The sequence below is a fragment of the Salvia splendens genome, chromosome 9, assembly GCF_004379255.2.
Source record: "Salvia splendens isolate huo1 chromosome 9, SspV2, whole genome shotgun sequence".
NCBI lineage: Eukaryota > Viridiplantae > Streptophyta > Magnoliopsida > Lamiales > Lamiaceae > Salvia > Salvia splendens.
In genome coordinates, this window is record NC_056040.1 from 13,649,646 (window position 1) to 13,656,575 (window position 6,930).

General features: G+C 33.9%; 1 long non-coding RNA gene across 1 annotated transcript; it reads right to left on the minus strand.

Annotated features, from left to right (window-relative positions):
* Nucleotides 1-3,275: 3,275 nt before the first annotated feature.
* LOC121747279 lies at nucleotides 3,276-4,659 on the minus strand. The gene is made up of 2 exons (XR_006039175.1): nucleotides 4,525-4,659; nucleotides 3,276-4,170 (listed from the first exon to the last, which is right to left on the minus strand). It is a non-coding gene; the product is annotated as an uncharacterized LOC121747279 (long non-coding RNA).
* Between the last annotated feature and the right edge of the window lie 2,271 nt (nucleotides 4,660-6,930).

Sequence of the window (6,930 nt, forward strand, 5' to 3'; positions counted from 1 at the left end):
TTTTAGAGATACAAATTACAAATACAATTTTATTGATACAAATTACAACTTCAAAATTACAAATTACAACGGTAAAATTGCAAATTACAACTTTAAAATTACAAATTACAACTTCAAATTTACAAATTACAACTTAAAATTACAAATTACAACTTTAAAATTGCAAATTACAACTTATTACTTAACATTACAAATTACAACTTTAAAATTACAAATTACAACAATTACAAATCGAAAAATTTAAATACAAGTTACTTACAACAATTACAAGTTACAACAATTACAAATCGAAAAATTTAAATATAAGTTACAACAATTACAAGTTACAACAATTACAAATTTACAACTTACAAGTGTTGACAAAAAAGACTTAGAAGATCATTAAAAGATATTCCTCATTTGATAAGTATCTTATTGGTGAAAAAGTGGGTAATGGGTATCTTTGGGGCAGATGATACTGGAACACAAATTTATATATGGAATCTGGATGAATGAGGATCAGATTATAGTTTAAAATGGGAAGCTGGGTTCATTGGCGGGAGTTTGTTCATCGTTAGACTCGGATGAATATACCACCCTGATGGCCTGATGAAACAAACTCCCGCCAGTGAACCCAGCTTCCCATTTTAAACTATAATCTGATCCCCATTCATCCAGATTCCATATATAAATTTGTGTTCTAGTACCATCTGCCCCAAAGATACCCATTACCTACTTTTTCACCAATAAGATACTTATCAAATGAGGAATATCTTTTAATGATCTTCTAAGTCTTTTTTGTCAACACTTGTAAGTTGTAAATTTGTAATTGTTGTAACTTGTAATTGTTGTAACTTATATTAAAAATTTTCGATTTATAATTGTTGTAACTTGTAATTGTTGTAAGTAACTTGTAATTGTTGTAAGTAACTTGTATTTAAATTTTTCGATTTATAATTGTTGTAATTTGTAATTTTAAAGTTGTAATTTGTAATGTTAAGTAATAAGTTGTAATTTGCAATTTTGAAGTTGTAATTTGTAATTTTAAGTTGTAATTTGTAAATTTTAAGTTGTAATTTGTAATTTTAAAGTTGTAATTTGCAATTTTACCGTTGTAATTTGCAATTTTACCGTTGCCCCGATCACCACCACGACGAGATGAAGACATGATATTATGGAAATTGGAAGTGGAGAATAGAGAGTAGTGTTTATGTGAATATGATAACGTGAACAAGAACAACGTGAGTAAATTATGAGCGCAAATAACGTAAACAACTTGAGAGAATGAGGATAGAGAATAGAGAAATTGAGATTGAGAGAGAAATTCTTATCAACACAAGAATGGGATAAGTAGAAAATGAAGAGGAGGGGGTATTTATAGGGGAAAAATGTGATTAAAAAAAAGAAAAAAAAAAGAAAAAATTTCAAATTTCAAAATTTTGAAATCCGGCGGAACCGCCGGTTTACTCCTTGAACCGCCGGTTTTTGGTCAGAAACCGCCGGTTTCGTCAACGGTTTTCTGACGAAAACCGGCGGTTTCTGACCTGGTTTCTGAAAAGGCTACGTATAGGCCGGTGGTAGCCTGAAAAGGTGTCGGAACCGGCGAACCGGCGGTTCGGAACCGCCGGTTACTGTTCGCAAATTTCTTAAACCTGAACCGACCGGTCGGAACCGCCGGTTCCGGTCACTGTTCGAACCGCCGCCGACGGTTCCGGTTCCGGTTCGGAACCGCCGGTGACGGTTCCGGGCCAGTTCAGCCGGGCAGGTTCGGTTTGGTGATGTCTAGTTAAGAGATGAGATGAAAAGTATAGTGGAGCCCATGAATAATGAAGAGATGAGACGGTTAAGAGACGAATAAGAGACAGCGTTGCGGATGACCTAAAAGCTGCAAATCAGTGCGATAACATTAATAGTTTGATCGATTTATGTGCGTCCATTTATCTTGATTTTAATTATATTTTGCCTCTTGGAATAACTTGTTCAGCCTGTTATATTTATATAAAAAAGGCATTAAATTAAAATTTGTATGGAATAAGAAAAAAAGTCGTTTACATACATAATTATAAACAATAATTGCACTCTAATATTTCTATATATATTGGTCAGAGGAGAGAACCTGCATAAAAAAGTACACCCATTACAATAAAGTCAAGAACGGCATGATAAGTGGTTAGATGAAATAATATTATATATACATCATGCCTGCCATGTTACTCATCATATTCATAATTTTGTCTATAAAAATAACATTTGTAATAATTCTTCACAAATCATATTGCTTGGGTTGGCAATCATCACCACAAAATTACAAAAATAATCGAGATGTTGTACGTGCATATACACAGATATTTAAGTCAGAAATTTTATACGCTCTATTAAAAACCTTGTGGGAAAATAATTGACAAATTGAACGCAACAATATGAATCAAAATTTTATCTAAGTAAGCATTAATTTTTTACGTAGCCAATTAAGGCCAATAATATAATTGGAGACTCAGACTCCTTTAATACTTTGTGGGTACATGTTTTTGGGCCGTATTATTGCTCATGTCGGTTGTTGTTCTTGCATTTAATACTCTCCAATAATTTTTATGATCTCAATGGATATAAAATAAATTCATGATTTTAATGGTTTCGGGAAATCTGAAAGTTACATTGTAAGTTGAAAATTAATAAGTTGAATATTATACTCCATATTAGAATCTAATATGAATTAATAAGAATGGGCTTACGGGCTTCTTGATGAATGGTGCTAAAGTTTTGTCGGTAAAAATCACTTTGCCTTTTTCTTTTCGTCTTTAAGTAAGAAAAAGTATTGATTGATATCTCAACAATCATAATCACAATTGGTATTAGTAATAACTTAAATTCACTGTTGTTACACCATCTAAAATATTGAATCCATTGAAGCTATGAATTTTGTTCAAAATTGCTCAGAAAAGTTGAGAAATCTACCAACTAGATGTAAAGTTTGCATTCCTCAACGAAGAACTTGAATAAGAAGAAGAGCAACATGAAGGTTTTGTGGAAGAGCAAGAGAGAGTATATTTAGCTAAGTAAAGCTTTGTGTGGGCTCAAACAAGCTCCTAGAGCTTGGTACAGAAAAATCGATGGCTACTTTGAGAAACATGGATTTGTTTGGATCAAGAGTGACCCTACGCTCTACACAAAACACATTAACGTACCATTTCATTGTACGTCAATGATTTTGTCTTCACAAGAAGCAATGAAGCCATGACAAATAAGTTCAAAAGTGACACATGAAACATAAAAAGAAGTGGAATCAAAATGACACATGAAACAACGAAATCAAACATAAGTATAACATATGTAGAGAAAATCTACAAGTTCTTAGGTACAAAAACTACGAAATGTATAGCCACAACAAGATGATTGGCATTCAAGCATATACTAAGAGAGAAACTGTTGGCTATATAGAATCATAATCATCATCATAAAATGAAATACTACTATCTATTTGTCCTCATTTGTTGCAGGAATCTTCTTCTCCAACGAGGCTTTGATGTTGATTACTTCCTGTGTCATATCTTGGAATTTCTGAATCACTCTAGCTTTAAAGTTTTGACATCGGTTGATATCGAATTGACATAGGCATTAACAAGATGAGTTGAACGAGTGTTGGCTTTCCTTCAGACTGATGAAGTCTTGAGTCAATCCTTCAAAATCACGGATTATGCCAGACAGATTCACCATAACTTTGCTAAAGCTTGGCTTCATATATGCAACACTCGTTTGATCAAGCTCAGTAACATCACCAAGGCTAATGCAGAGTCGTCGACGTTCAGATTTTAACGTATTGATATGGCTTTCAAACCGCATAACCCTATCAAGAAGCTCCTTCTCCATCTTCATATATAACCAATTACTCTCTCAATCATAGCATAAAACAACAAAGTTTTACAGATATTGTAGTATAAATAAGATAATAGTAAAAGCTTTGGTAGCCCATTTAAAAAAAATGGGGTTCTTTTATTCCTATCTCATGATTCTCAATTGAAGCAGGATCAGTAAAAATAACGTCCACAAACACACAGTATGATTAACAAAGACATGATAGAGATTAAAGAGGAACCTTAGCAGTATCTTTATCTTGTCTGGCGAAATGGTTTGCTCTCTGCTTTGAATAGAAACTCGAGTAGCTTTTCCTTTCATGGCGAAATGGTTTGCTCTCTGCTTTGAATAGCGAGAAGATGAGTCAATGTAATACTCCTAGTTATATCTATGGCTAATCTGATAACAATGTCGATTTGAATTCTAGGGTTTATTTGATTGATGCGTGAAATATTTTTGTTCGTTTCAATCTGAGGGAAGAAAAACACAAAATGAGCGACAAATTTTGGAGAGAGTGATGTAGATGGCAGAACGCATGGTAAAAAATGCGTAAAAATTGGGCAAGAAGACCGGAGTGAAGTATGAATAACAGAAGATGCGAAATCAAAGGTGATGATTGAATGAATCATCAGTTATGAATATTCAGTTGTAAAAAAGCAAAGACAAAATACTCCATGAAACATGTTTGCTAACCTGTGCAGAGGAAATGTGTATCGGCGAAATAGGTATATCTTCCTGGAGAAGAAAACGAAGATTTTGAATGAGGGAGTTCATCACTTGGACTGCCTACGCAACTACTCTACATATAAGACAAAATTAGTCTTTTCGTTTATAAAGTCCGAAAAATGCTTTTGATATGGACAGCACATGGCATATTATAGATTCATTAATTTAGATTTTTTTTTTATTTTTATATTAGAGTTTAATATGGTAATATTTGTATTTATTTTCACTTTTAGATTTATGTTGTTATAATTTTATTACTATTATTGTTATAGTTATAAAAATAAAAGTAAGGATTATTGGAATTACTCACAAATCACAATTATTAGTATTAGTATTAGAATTAGAATTACCAGGGCAGTCCGAGAAAAGTGGATGGTAAAAGAGAGTAGAATAAATTTATTAGCAAGATCGCAGTGTGTGGATTGGTAAATACATTACACTTAATGCAAATAAATTACTCATTGCAGGCGTGCCAACATATCTCTAAAGCCTTGATAACAAATAGATTCATTTACAATCTCATCAATCATGTTATACAATCATGCACAACCTTTGATCAATCAAAACACTACCTTCACGGCTTCATCATTACTAGCTTAGCGCTCTCTTTTGTGATTACACCAGTAATTCCTCGTCTCATTCTCATTCTCATTCATCTCTCTCCAATTCACCAACCTTATCCACAGAATCCTTCTGGGTTTCCTCCTCGTAGGCATCAAAACTGCACTGCATCTACAATTATTCTCACAATCAATGATATACCACCATCAAATAAGTATGACATCCAATACATAAGAGCAAGCATATAAGCAAGGAAGAGGACATGGAACTAACTACAAAGATACAAAAGCTGAGTGGCAGAACTATTAATGAATTGCATCTCAAAATTAACTTGTTTCTACTTTCTAACATATGCATAATGCACACAAATCAAAGCAGAAATAATGTAGTGGAAGACGGACAACCTTTCTGGTGTGTGATCTCAATCTCTTGGTAGGAGTTGGAGCTTCCCACTCTTCAGATTCTGCTTTCAATTTGTTGACGAGAGTGATGGCAATGCATCTAGCTATGACAGTGCTTGGCATCTGCTTCCAACCACAAGTATTTTCAATTCAAGTCCCTTCTTCCATACCATACCTGTGGTTTCCCCCTTTTCTATTTAAGTCCCTTCCTGTCCGAGTTAATAGATCCACTTGTGTGCTCAGGGAAACTGCCTACTCAAAAGATCACTAATCAAGCAAAGAAATTTGGCTTTAAGATTTCAAATATATGAATTGCCAACACATAATATGAAGGGACTACTTTCCACAGATTTATGATAATTAAGCCATATCGATATTCTATTTAATATCGACACATGTAATGAACAAGTATAGGACAATTGTAGTCTGTAGACGATATGACTGTATACAATAACAAGAATATCAAACAGCGACTACACAGAAGTGAATGCAGGAAAGAATTTCACTTGTATTGCATAAACTCAATGCACCTCTTCTGTCATTTGAAACTACAAGAACACACTCATTTGCACTACACACATCTGTGGCCACATGTTTTGCTCTATTCATCATTCTGAAGTATGTAGTGCTAGCTATCATGTGCTAATGAACATATGTATGCAAATTCGGAATCCCAAATATTGATATCCAGTATAGGAGCAATAAATGTACGTACGCAAGCAGGAAACCATGGAAAGCCAAGAGGCAACATGAATGATCAATGTCATCATACCAGCAAAAACCTTGGATCTCCATGGCTTAAGAAACGAACCTTGAAGTTTTCACCTAAACTTTACCCCATATTCACAGCACACATCAATTACTCACCATGTTGAGTCTTCTCTAAAAAACATACCTTCACTAGGAAAAAGGAATAACTGCATACTGAGTCATGATAGCACGAGCTTTGCACATATTCAAGCTTGGAGAAAATTGAGGCTAACACGACATAAAACAATTCACTAACTACTGACTATGTAGAAAACTGTGTGGTCAATCTGAAGTTCATCTAAAACTGCTTCAAAGAATGTCTAATTCCAGGGTTTTACAATTACACTACCTGCTGTTAACCCCAGAATCAATTTTGAAATTCTAATGTATAAGTTCACGGCTTTGCATCTCAGTTCCAAACCAATATTTCATTCATGCATCATTTCGTAAAAGTAATAGATTTGCAGCTCAATTTCAATACCTAATCTGCTGACATCTCTCTTAAACCATTCCACAAACACTTTTGCCCAAGTTATCGAATTGGTGGTTCTTGCTGCAACCATCTCAATGGCATGATCTTGAATGCAAATAATCCTAAGAAAAAAAATGATTGCGAGCAACAAACATTAAACTTTCCACTCAATGAAAAATAACTAAGCAA